Raw genomic sequence first — 13,494 nt, 5'->3', positions numbered from 1 at the left:
ACATCTTTCCACTTTTCTCTTTGGAAGATTTAATGAATCCTCCTCCATGTTATAAATCAATTGCAAATAGGATGATGGTTTTCAGAATAACCAACTTCACGTTCTGTAACTATGGGCCTTATTCTAGTTCGCTCTATGACAAAATCCTTCTTAGATGGACAAAACCATGTGCACTGTAAAATGTGCAAAGAGAATTCGATTTGGGTGAGTTATTTTGTTTCTGTGCAGGGTAAATACTGGCTGCTTTATTTTTACACTGCAATATAGATCTCACTTTGAAGTAAAACCCCACCCAAATCTAATTCTCTCTGCACAAGTAACATCTGCCCCACCTGCAGTGCACATGGTTTTGTCCATCTAAGAAGGATTTTGTAGTAAGAAAGAGTGTACTAGAATCAGGCCCTATGTTTCATTTAAATGTTGTCTTCAGGAAGCTTTTTCTTATATTCCTATAATGCTCAATGTTTCCCCACCTCTCAAATATATCATGTAACCACACATATCTTCTTACTGCTCCCATCAACATTGAACAAATGATAGCTAGAAGCTGGCTGTTGCTTTATGCAACTTTGTCACCTGTCCGGTTTAGAAAGGTTTAAGCTTCCCCTATATTCATTACTTGTTGCCCACATGATGTTTTCCCCTTTCTTTCTCACTGACTTCTTTTTTTTTAACCTGTCCACCTCTGTTTCTTCTCAATGCTTTGCTCGTAACCTGAATGACATTGTAAAAGTTGAATCCACCAGCCCCCTGTAATTGAGGTAATGCATTGGAAAGATGTGAGGAAGAGCTGATGCAGCACTGGCCTCTGTGCTGCCTACATCTGGTATTAGTAACAATCTGCATATCCCTCTGGCTGCGCAGGATACACAGGGTAATGCACGGAGTGGGGAGCATTCAGAGCCTAATGGAAGCTCCCATCTGTTTGTATTAGTTCCGGGTCACTTCTCATAATGGTATCCAAAGATGAGTGAGATTAGATGCGACGTGTGGCTAAGACGTTTTTGTTTTATTTCTGGAAATGCAGTTTTTCCATACATATAGGACATGAAAAGGTATTGAATTAGGTACCCTTGGGCAGGGAGAATATAAGCACTAAGTAAAGACTTGGCTGAGAGCTTTGGGACTAAGGGAGTAATTTGGGATAGAAAAGGAATGTAAAATTAACGCTTTCAGTGAAATCAGTGCCTATATTACATGTATAATGCATGAACCCTTGTCATTAAAACAGGTAAAACATAACAGCTCTGTACAGTAAATGTAATGAATTAATTTTTACATTGAAAAAGTCTAAACTGCTGTTAAACTGCTCTTTTCTTTCCGTCACCTTAAGCAGCCGATACACGCTGCGATGCCGGGCTGTGCGTTCTGTGCTTTGAGGTGCGCGCTCCCGCGGCACCTCATCGCACAGTACAAAAAGTATGTGCTTGCACATACTTTTTGTACTTAGGTCTCATCACATTGCATCGCATTGCATGCACAACGCATGCACAGGCAATGCAATGCAATGTGATCCCTGCTATTGAAGCCTACAACGCACGCCCGCATCAGGACGTGTATGGGCTGCTTTATACCTAAAAAGTCCTTGCTGTTAGGTACAGCTAAAACTCACCCCAAAAAGCCTTCAATGGCAAAACATAATTGATTACAATAGCATGCCTCCCAACATGACCCTCTCCATGGGGGGACACAATGCTCTGTTTCTGGACTTCCCTCTTAATTTAGGATTGCCATCACCTGTTTTAAACAGGTTAATTTATCAGAAAGGTTTTTCACCACAGGTGATGGTAATTCTAAATGAAAAGGGAAGTCCAGGAACAGAGCATTGTGTCCCTCCTGGAGAGGGTCGTGTTGGGAGGTATGGGTAATGACATCCAATGTTGCACCCACCGCAGGCTGGTTTCAGCTCGAATTCATGCTTCCTATGGGGAAGTGAGCACTTTTGAGCAAATTCCATGCATATTCCGGTGCCATACAGTGCGGCTGATGCTGCGATGCTAAAAACCGCCATCCGAAAGAATTCGGAACGGACCGCATCGACCAGAATAATGCCCTTAGTTAGCAAGAGATATTTAATCTCTTGGAGCATACACACGGAGAGATCTGTGCTTACTTTCTAGCCAGATTGCTTAGAAAATAGAACAAATTTGCTCCATGTGTATGCCCCTTTAGGAAAATCTCTATTCACTTTATCACTCTCCAATTACATCTGCCTCAAAGTACCAAGCAACCATCTCCTGTCAGTTAACCGTTGGGAACTGGTTGGCTTTGGCCATAAAACATGTTTTATCATAAAAAGCTTCAGTCTTCAGTCTCTGCAACTTGGGAGACATAGGGGGTTATTCTGGTTCACTCACAAAGGCAAATTCACTCTAATGGACAAAACCATATGCACTGCAGGTGGGGCTGATGTAACATGTGCAGAGAGAGCTAGATTTGGGTGGGGGTTGTACTTCAAACTGATATCCATATTGCAGTGTAAAAATAAAGCAGTCAGTATTTACCCTGCACAGAAACAAAATAACACCCAAATCTAACTCTATCTTTTACATCAGACCCCCTGCAGTGCACATGATTTTGTCCATTAGAGAGTGAATTTGCCTAATCCTGTCTCCCTGAAGCAGACACAGGCAGGGTTGCCGTACCCTACTGCAAGAATTATTGAGAAGCACGTGCGTTTAGACAGATGGAGCACCTCTCCGCCAACGTCCGCCAGCGCAGGGGATCTGGCATTTACCGGCGCTGTGTGAGAAGAGCTCACTAGGCTTGCCAGGGACACCTGGGACAGAGCTGCAGCTCGTGGGGACAGTACGGTGACTACGCTGCCTGACAGGGACACTACGCTGACTACGCAGGGCTGCTACAGGGACACTACACTGACTACGCTAGGCAGCCATTGGGCTACATTGACAACTTAGCTTAAGATTCCCGGTAGTCTGGTGTCCCTGCCCAGAGTAGTGACCCTGCGCCCAACACAAGCAGCTTTTGCCAGTCGCAGAGCATGCAGAATATACTCATCTAATTCAGGCACCCATCTATATCCATTTTGAAATCTGTATGCGCTAGATTCTTCGCAGGGAGTTCAGATGATATCGCTCATTGAGCGAATCGCACAGTGTGTACGCACCTCGAGATTACACTCTACAATTTCAGTCTGTGGAAACAGCTGTTATAATTGCTGGCCTGGTCAGGTAGGCTAAGCCACATATGCATGAATTAAGAAATCATGAAGATATGAGCTGTTGGTTATGCAGGGGGACAGAATTTGGGAAACAGCCTTAAACATATTTGAAAAGGAGTTTACAGTATGTTCTATCTACAGCCCTACAACCAGGCTACATAACAACAGGGTTTTGTGTACTACAGATCAAATGACCCATTCTAGGAGGGGCACAATGCTCTGCTCCTGGACTTCCTAGACCAGTGTTGTCAAACTCATGGCCCTCCAGCTGTTGTGGAACTACATGTCCCAGCATGCCCTGCCACAGTTTTCGCAATCCATTGTATAAAATAGTGGCAGGGCATGCTGTGGTCTGTAGTTCCACAACTGCTGTAGGGCCATGAGTTTGACACCACTGTCCTAGACAGTGGCAGTTGCATAAGTGGGACTGCACCACTGTCACAAATGCAATAGGGGAGCCACTATGCCAGAGTCCTGGACTATGGTGTTTAAGGTGGCAGTTGGCGTGGCTCCCCTATCTGAATTTTGGACTGTGCTGCAGCCAAGCATCTGTAACTGCCACTAGCATGGAAGTCCAGTAACAGAACATCTTGTCCCTCCTAGAATGGGTCATGTTGGGATGTATGCAACTATTCCTGCAAAATATGGAATACGTGTTATCAAGTAAAAATGTCAATAATTAGTGATCGTGTTATTTTGTCAGATATTTTGTTGTTTAGCCTTGTGAGTGGGGGAATAAAAACAACCTTTGCTTAGCTTAAAATGCTGCAATATGGTCTCATGAGCAGATAATGTCACAGGCAGTCTGCTTAGGAATTATGACATCATACATGATGATCTGAGCTGCTGCCTTGGAACCCTCACTTCTCAGTACGAGTTGTTGGAGAGTGGATGAACTCACTTTTGCAGAAAGAAAAAAGATATAAAGAAGATATTAGAATGTCTGATTGGGAGGAGGAGCTTCCGCCCCATGTCATCTTGGTGAGAGAAGCCAGCGATAAGAATAAATTTATCAGCTGGCCACGTGACCCTGTGAGACCAGTGAGGGTAACACCAGATTTGGAAGAGGAGCTTCCTCCAAATGTAATCTTAGTGAAAGAGGCCAGCGTTAATAATAAATTTACCAGCTGGACACTTGACCCTGTGAGACCAGCGAGGGTAACACCAGATTTGGTGGAGGAATGTCCCGCCAATGTCATCCTAGTGAAAGAGGCCGTGGCTAAACAACCATTTGCCAAGTGGATACGTTACCACACATGGATCCCACCAATGAAAACATCAGTTGTGGGGACAATTCCTGGCCAAGTGAGAGTTGTGGAAGTGGCCTGTGCTGAAAAGCAATTTATCAACTGGACACAAGATCCTGTGATTCCACCGATGGAACCACCCTCAGATGAGCAGGCTGTAACCCCCAATATAATATCTGGGAAAGACTCCAGGCCAGAGGAGAAGGAGGAAATTCCTAACATGGAAACCCAAGAAACACCAGGTGATTGGGTAACCATCAGTGATGTCATCATATACATGAAAGACACCAAGGAGGAGGAAAATGCTATTAGCAGTGAAATAGAGGAGCCCCCAAATGAGCGGGCAGTAACACCCAGCAGTGTAACATCTGCTAAAGCTGCCAGGCCAGGGAAAGGAAAGAGCAGAAAGCGGGTACTCAGGTTACTGTGGTGGATCTTCTGCTGCTGTCCTATTATACCCGAGGAGTAATGACCTCTGCTTACCGCTCCTGACCGGCCCTCTGTGACCCTCTGTGTACCGACCCGGCTTGTTGTAATTGGATTCTGCTTCTGTCTCACCCTTGTCTGTCTGTTACAGTGATACCAGCGTACCAGATGCCCCTGACTATAATCTTCCTGATTGTAATGGACGTTGGGCTGGTACCTATACTATACATTGTACAATAAATGTTACCCCTTTTTCATCTTTATCTGCTTATCCCCCCTATTATTAGGCTATGTGTATGTATGTGTGTGCGTGTGTGCGTCCTAACAGAGCATGTTTAGCTGAAGAGGTACAGTGATTCCCGAGTACCCGCGTGCAGGTTATCTTCCTACATGTGATGGACATTGGGCTCTTATCTATGCTGTATGATATAACCTCAGTGGCGGAACTTGTGAGTGGTTGGCCCAGGTGCAAAAATATAATTTAGGCCTCCCACCTCCAGTCCAACCTAAGTTCACAATATGCCACACAGCAGTGGTTGGCAGCAGTGGGCCCCTTAGTCCTTATGGGCCCCGGTGCAATGCACCTGCTGCACCAATGGTAGTTCCGCCTCTGTATAACCTACACAAATTCAGGATGCTTTTGTAAAAACGACAGCTTTGCTATGTAAGGTGAAAGGCAATAAGGTTAAAAAAAAACAATTAGGTGTTAAAATGTTCTATATAAAGTGTTACAATATGATGCCCCAAAGTAACCAGGCCACACCAACCCAGGGGGCCCCACAACCCAAACTCATCCCTAGAACTGAATTTTAGACGTGTATTCAGGATTTCCCATTCATAGTGCCTTTACCAATACACAGTCAGTAAATGCCAGAGATCTGTGCTAATTAAAAACACCCTAGGGCATGTGTGTGTGTGTTGGGGGGGGGTGACAATCCAAGCTGCAGGAGTCTCCACCTTCATGTGTGCCCATGTATAAAGTATAGAGGGGGCCTTGGACTGCACACCATAATTTTAAACGTAATTAAAAGTGCTCAAAATTTTAGTAGAAAAAGACCACCCACCAGGTCAGAATCAATTTAATTACTGTAACCTACAGCAGCAAATAACTGCAAGTTAGCTAAACTTGCCAAATAGGATGGGAATTACATACAGATAATTGTCATTGCGCTACTTTTTTGCGCTACAAGATTCAGAAGGGGTATTCAATCTGGGATTCTGACTGTCAGAAGGGGCCTTATTTTGGTTCATTCTTTCTGACAAAATCCTTCTTAGATGGACAAAACCATGTGCACTGCAGGGGGGGCAGATGTAACATGTGCAGAGAGAATTAGATTTGGGTGAGTAATTTTGTTTCTGTGCAGGGAAAATACTGACTGCTTTATTTTTATACTGCAATATAGATCTCACTTTGAAGTAAAACCCCACCCAAATCTAATTCTCTCTGCACATGTTACATCTGCCCCACCTGCAGTGCACATGGTTTTGCCCATCTAAGAAGGATTTTGTCAGAAAGAATGAACCAAAATAAGGCCCAAGGTCCGGACATTAGGAATTCTGGGCTATTTTTGGTCCTCTCGACTTCAACTTGACAGTCGGAATTCAATATTCTGACCACCGAGTGTCGGACAGTCCAAGGATTGTCGAAAACAGACGCAGATTGTCGAAAAATATCTGTGAATTCGATAATCCGCTGTCTTTTCCAACAAAACAGATCTCTTTGGTCGGAAACTGCCTTCAGTGCTGTCGCAAACGGCAGCATTGAATAGACAACAGTGCCAGAGCAATAGAGTCAGGGAGAGATAGGGGTAGAAAAAGGAGAGTGAGCAGGAGAGACATTGCCAGGACAGTCAGGTAGGATGGACGGAGGGACATAGATGTACAGTACAGATTGGGGAAGGGGGGACATTGTAGGACTGAGCACCATATGCTGAATCTATGAATATATGTATTGACTGGGGGCAAACATGGACAAATGGGCAGACAGTATGGGGAATCACACAGGTGAGACAGGCTGGCACTTGCAGGGGGTGCAGGCCACACAGGTGGGGCAGGCTGGCACTTCCAGGTGGGGCAGGCTGGCACTTGCAAGGGTAGGGTGGGGGTGCAGGCCCACACGGAGGGGGGGACACATGTATCCTGGTGATTGGGGCAAAACATGATACACTGGAAGGGGTGGGGGTCAATTAGGAGAGGTAGCGTGCACCCCCCCCCCCTTCCTACCCCAAGTCAGATACCTGCTTTGATTGGTTCAGGAGTCATCCTGTGCGCCTTGTAATAAAGGGTTTCAGCATCCGTCTGAATCCAGGCTGAATCCAGATTGAGCTCTGAAAGTCTCCTTCCCTCCGACCGCCACACGCACAGTGCAAGGAACTGCTCCTCATGTGTGTTAGCAGCTGGGCCTTGCCCGCTTGTACAAAATCTATTCTCAGCATGCTCCTGCCTCCTGACAGCTGCAACGCCCTCTAGCATGCAACGCAGCCTGCCACCTATTAGGAAGTAAAGCTGCCGGACCACCAGGGTGAGCGGCACTAGTGCACAATGAATGTGATAAAAAAAGGGAGAAAAAACCTCAAAAGGGTGCAGGGGATTGACTGCTGGGTCCCTCCTGGAGAGGGTCATGCTGGAAGGTATGCAATAGCACATCTAAATATATTTTCTCATTAGTACTAGTATCGTTGATGTGTAAGGTAAAATAGTGCTAATAAAGAAATTAGAGATGAGCGGGTCCGGATCTTTGAGATCCGAACCCACCTGAACATCGCGATCCGATGTTCAGTGTACAGGGGCTGTGTCCAGTGTCCAGGGGCTGTGTCCAGTGTACAGGGGCTGTGTCTAGGGGCAGTGTCCAGTGTGACGGCTGTGTACAGTGTACAGGAGCTGTGTCCCTGGGCGGTGTCCAGAGGCTGTGTCCATTGTCTAGGGGCTGTGTCCAGGATGACGGGCTGTGTCCATTGTCCAGGGGCTGTGTTCAGGGTGAAGGGCTGTGTCCAGTGTCCAGGGGCAGTGTCCAGTGTGACGGCTGTGTCCAGTGTACAAGAACTGTGTCCAGGGGCTGTGTCCAGGGTGACGGGCTGTGTCCAGTGTGACGACTGTGTCCGGTTTACAGGAGCTGTGGTCAGGGGCGGTGTCCATTGTCCAGGGGCTATGTCCAGGGTGATGGGCTGTGTCCAGGGGCTGTGTCCAGTGTCCAGGGGCTGTGTCCAGTGTGACAGGCTGTGTCCAGTGTAAAGTAAGAGAAATAAATAAAAGTAATAAATAAAATAAAAACACATTTTTGGAGGATGATGGAGGAGGAAATAGTGGGAGATCAGCAACCTGATAGAAGTGCTGAAGCTGCTACCACCAGTCATGACAAGGCCGATGGTCAAAGGCCTAGAGGCCATGTGAAATCAAAGCAAAAAAGGCATTTTACAAAGGTCCATAAAAAATCCAAACAGGTAAAGTTACCTACAGAGAAACATAAATTTGGCAATATGACATTCACCACACGCAGTGGGAAGGAAAGGCTAAGGCCTTGGCCTTTGTTTCTGACTGATGGTACAGCGTCTCAGAATGATGGTAGCCCTTCTGGTAGTACAATCAAACAAAGGAAACAAGGACAATTTCATCTTGCACCTCTTTTTATTTTTTGCTCTTTGGAGCATTTCTCTTTTTTTGTGATAGTTTATTAAACTGCCACCCTGTCTGCCCCTGCAGTGCCTCTCTGCTTCCAAGATGTGCCAGGTTGGAAGTGTAAGGTTATATACATGTATATGATGCCCGCTGCTGTCGCTTAGCTTAGTCAACCAGCTACCTCGGTATACCCTTTTGGCCAAACTACAGTAAATGAAAACAATTTTGTAAGCTGTGAAGTGATCAAAATTGACTAGAAATGAGTGGAAACTAATGTTATTGAGGTCAACAATACTTTAGGGGCAAAAACAGGCCCAAATTTTGTTATTTTAGCCATTTTCAGCATTTTGTCATAAAAATCCAAAACCAAAACCCGCAAGGGTGGTTTTGCCAAAACCAATCCAGATCCAAAACACGAAGGGAGATCCAGATCCAAAACCAAAACCCGAAAAAGTGGCCGCCGCACATCTCTAAAATAAATGCGTTTTCAGAAAGCTTTTGTAGATTTAAAGACTGTGGTAGAGTTTCCACAGATGGGACAGGAGGCTCTGTAAGTGGTTGGTGCCCCTGGAGATGCATTAAGTTTTCTAGCAGAGATGAGGCAAGCCTTAAGTCAGAGCTAGTGTGCATGAGAAGGTTTTGAGATGAGGTTAGAGATATAATGGGTGGTGTTGTTGAACATTTTGTAGGTGAGGATGAATAATTTGAATTTGTCCTCTAGGGCATTGAAGACAGTGAAAGAATTTCAGAGTATTGAGCAGAAAGGAAAGCTAACATATGGGCAAAGGGGGGTTAGCGCAGAGAGGTTGGGAGGGAATGGAATTGGTAAGCCTTTTTATAAGGTAATAGGCTGAAAACAATAAATGGATGGTGTTTTGGGAAGTTTAGAGAAGGTGGTTGGGTTGGGTGGGATTTGACATGAGAAAATATATTATCAAATGGTGTAAATTTTGTCTTTTAAATAGATTATAACAATGGTTTATACAGAGATATTTGCAGGTTGAAAAGATGTCTTCTATTCCTTCAGCAAACCATATTGTTGTTCACTTATGAAAGAACAAATAATAGATACTACAGTATAATACGGTTATATTCCAAGACACAATTCACACTGAAGAATAATAGTTGGAATTCCCTTATATGCAAAGTTGAAATAAAACCAGCACCATTAAACCCCTCAGATTGTACCAATTAGAATGTACATGGAAAGAGTGCCTTTTTAAAGTTCTTTATGAAGAATATTACTTAAAGTATAGGCTAAATGGCGATATTATAGGGAAATCTGCTGTAGTGAAGGACTTGGGTGTCATCATAGATGAAAAATTGGGTAATAGTGCACACTGCTCAAGTGCAGCAGAAAAAGCAAACTGGACACTGACATGCATTAAAAGGGGAATGGATTCAAGGGATGCCAATGTGATAGTACCTCTTTACAAGGCATTGGTGAGACGACACTTGGAATACTGTGTTCAGTTCTGGGCACCGCACCTTAAGAAGGACATAAATGAATTGGAACAGGTACAGAGAAGGACAAATAAGCTAGTAAAAGGTCTTGAACCACTAGAATACAAAGATAGGTTAACCAGGCTGAATGTTTTCACTGGAGAAATGGAGGATGAGATGTGATATGATTAGTACTGTATGTTCAAATACAGGATTGGGAATCATATGGAACTGGGAGATGATTTGTTCAATAACAGGACACGCAGGCATGTACTGAGGCTCGAGAAAATAAATTCTGTATTGAATTCTTCACCATTAGAATGAATTCTGTCTAGAATGCAAAAGAGGAATGACATCTAGAACCTGATTGGTTGCTATAGGCAACATCACCACTTGTCTGTTTTAGAAGCTTTAGTAAATTGACCCCAAAAAGTCTAATTGTAAGGGGCAGAAAGGTAAAAGCAGAAACCTGGCAACCTGTCCTTATCCCATCTCAATGTGCCTTATGGTGAAGTAAATCATTGTCTGGTAAGGATGTCTGGTTTCTTTAGAACATTTGTGTGACTATGGTATCTTTCTCAAGTGAGGATGCCTTAGTACAAACAGTCCCATGTTATATAGTGCGAATAATATGAGAGTGGAGAAATTTGCTGATTGCACTGTTTTTATCTACATTCTAGCAAGCATAACAATCTTAGAGGAACTGGTAGTCTTACAACTATTCAATACCAACTATCACCCTTCAACGTGAATCATGTGAATGGGTTTATACCAAATATAAAAATAAATAATAATATTATTATTATTATAATTTTATTTATAAGGTGCCACAAGTGTTTCGCAGCGCCGTACAAAGGAACAATACAGGGAGACAAAACTTGGCATAACATTGAATAAATAACAAAAGTAGAGTACAAATAAAGAGCGCCACAGATCAATACACATTACAGCTTAAATGTAAGTAGTGAGGACTCAATCAACATACAACTAGAGGCTTGAGGCCAATAATGGTGATGGGTATGCAGACGAAGATGGTCACTGAGTGTTTGAGTATAGGAGAGCTGTGAGTGAAATGTGAAGAGAAGTAGGATTTGACAACAGGAGGGAAGAGCTTACAATCTAGTAGGAAGGGGAGACAAACAGGTTACAAGAGGTGCAAGCAAGTGGGTGGTGGCTAGATAGTAGGATGTAAACAGACTAGGGGTCGGAGAACCAGCTAGTTTATGCAGTGGAAGGGTACGCTTTGATGAATGTTGTTCTGACATATGCGAACAACAACACAGCTCTCTAAAGAGATAAAAGACATCCTTTCTGGATCAAAAAGCAAATTTTCTGCATCGGCCATTGTAAAAGATTGGCCACATATATTATATCTGTTTGTAGCACGATGATACTTCTTTGGTGTGGAGGTTTGCAGCATAGCGTTTTACATTTATTGGGACAGTATATAAATCTTCCACTATTTCTCTGACATAGGTGGAGCAATTATGGGCCTCACAGCCCACAGGGTGGAAGTGGTACATGTGTGAGCAGAGAAGTGAGTTAAAGATTACAGGCATCTGGAGCAAAAGACTGGTTGGTACTAGCGAAATGAAGTATATTTACTTAGAAAGTACTGTATAAAGGGCAGTTTTGTAAGATGAAAGGATGAAATTAAAACAATTTGAGTATGTATTTGGTGACTGGAGCTGCACTGTCTAAGGCTAAATAAAGCACCATACACACTTGCCAATGCCCCCTGCCGCCGATATTGGCGGGGACCCTCAGCTCACGACAGACGTAGACTACAACGCATTGTGAATACAGCAGAGAAAATCATAGGCACAAATCTCCCTGCAGTTGAGTCCTGAAAGGGTCCTGAAACGAGCAGGCAGGATCATCGAGTACAAGTCCCACCCTGCACATGACCTGTTCCAGAGGCTACCGTCTGGCAGACGGTACAGCTTAAGGCCTACAAGGACTACTAGACACAGAAACAGTTTTTTCCCCCAAGCGCCCATCCTAGTCAATTCCTCACTAGTGTAGCCCTCACACATCCCCAACCAAATAGTCAAGTAATCTGTCATGCCCCCTCCCTATGTCATGTTTGATATGCTGCATATTGTCTTATTGTATGTTCTAATGTAAGTAATGTAATGTAACGTATTGTCACAGCGAACGGTAGTTATCGGAAACAAATTCCTGTGTATTATGCATCTTGTATTGATACACCTGCCAATAAACTGATTCTGATTCTGACCCGGTGGGGGGCAGGTATTGGCAAGTGCACACACACTTGCCGGTGCCAGCTCTGAGGTGAGTGATACAGGGGAGGTGGCGGAGGGAGTGACGGCCATGCTGCCGCGAAGCATGGCTGTCGTTAACGAGGACCTTCCTCGTCTGTACATACCGGACAAGGGAGGGGGTCATTAATGACGTACACACTAGACGATATTGTCCGTAATATCACTCAGAAAGCTCTTTCTGAACGATATTGTGAACAATATTGGCTAGTGTGTATGGGGCCTAAGTGCATGAATGACAGACAAGATTTAGGAGAGTGCATTAGTTTTAGATAAGATGAGAAATGGATGGGTCAAGAGTATTGTGTCATTGTGTGCATTTGGACGTGGTGCAGTGCGGGAAGCATTAGGTAAGGTGAGGCAGGTAACATAAAGTCATACCAGGCAAGCCAAGTTTCTGGCAAGGAGGTTGAGGGATTTTGAAATTTAATGGATGACCGTTACAATCAGGAATACTGTTGATTATAGTTAATGCAGAAAAGTAAGATTTAATATACCACTTCATTCACCTAGCTCAGGGGTTCTCAAACTCGGTCCTCAGGACCCCACACAGTTCATTGTTTCCAGGTCACCCGACAAGTGCACATGTGCATTCATTACTCATTGACACATTTTAAAAGATCCACAGGTGGAGCTAATTATTTCACTTGTGATTTTGTGAGGAGACCTGCAAAACATGCACTGTGTGGGGTCCTGAGGACCGAGTTTGAGAACCTGTGATCTAGCTTCTCCAGTTCTGTTTATGTGCATCACTTTAAAGGTTAAAGTTGCCAAACTCCCTTGCTTCCTCTTTTGATATCCAAAATGCTACCAGAGAGGATTGCTCCCTTTCCCTTAATAATCTGTATGCTCTGTATGGAAGCCCTGGCACAGTCCATTTTAAACACTAGCATATCATGCTTTCGTGTCAGAGATAAGGAAATTAAATTGCCATTTACTTTACAAGGTCTCCTCCCTTGTGAACCTTATGGAAGAGTTTGTACTTTTTGGGGTGCTCTTTAATTGTAAATGAGCAGGCAAACTTCACCCCCCTTTTGTCTAGGTTACATTCTGAGTTACAGACTTGATGGTCTTGAGCATTCCCTTAGTTCAGGAGATTTCCATTTCCTCAAGATGCACTCCCTTCCTAAAATGCTGTGCATTCTTGAGCTCTCCCTGTACATTTTCTACCCAAGTGGTTTCAAGATGTCTAGAAATTGATGGGAGACTTTTGATAGGGTGGACGCTGCCCACAGAGGAAACTCCAGACCTTTCAGATTATTCAGCTTCCTAACATTCTTGGCTACTACCAAGTCACCCC

Source organism: Crinia signifera, chromosome 2, assembly GCF_055691185.1.
Source record: "Crinia signifera chromosome 2, ASM5569118v1, whole genome shotgun sequence".
Lineage (NCBI taxonomy): Eukaryota > Metazoa > Chordata > Amphibia > Anura > Myobatrachidae > Crinia > Crinia signifera.
Note: the sequence above shows the minus strand (reverse complement) of the source record.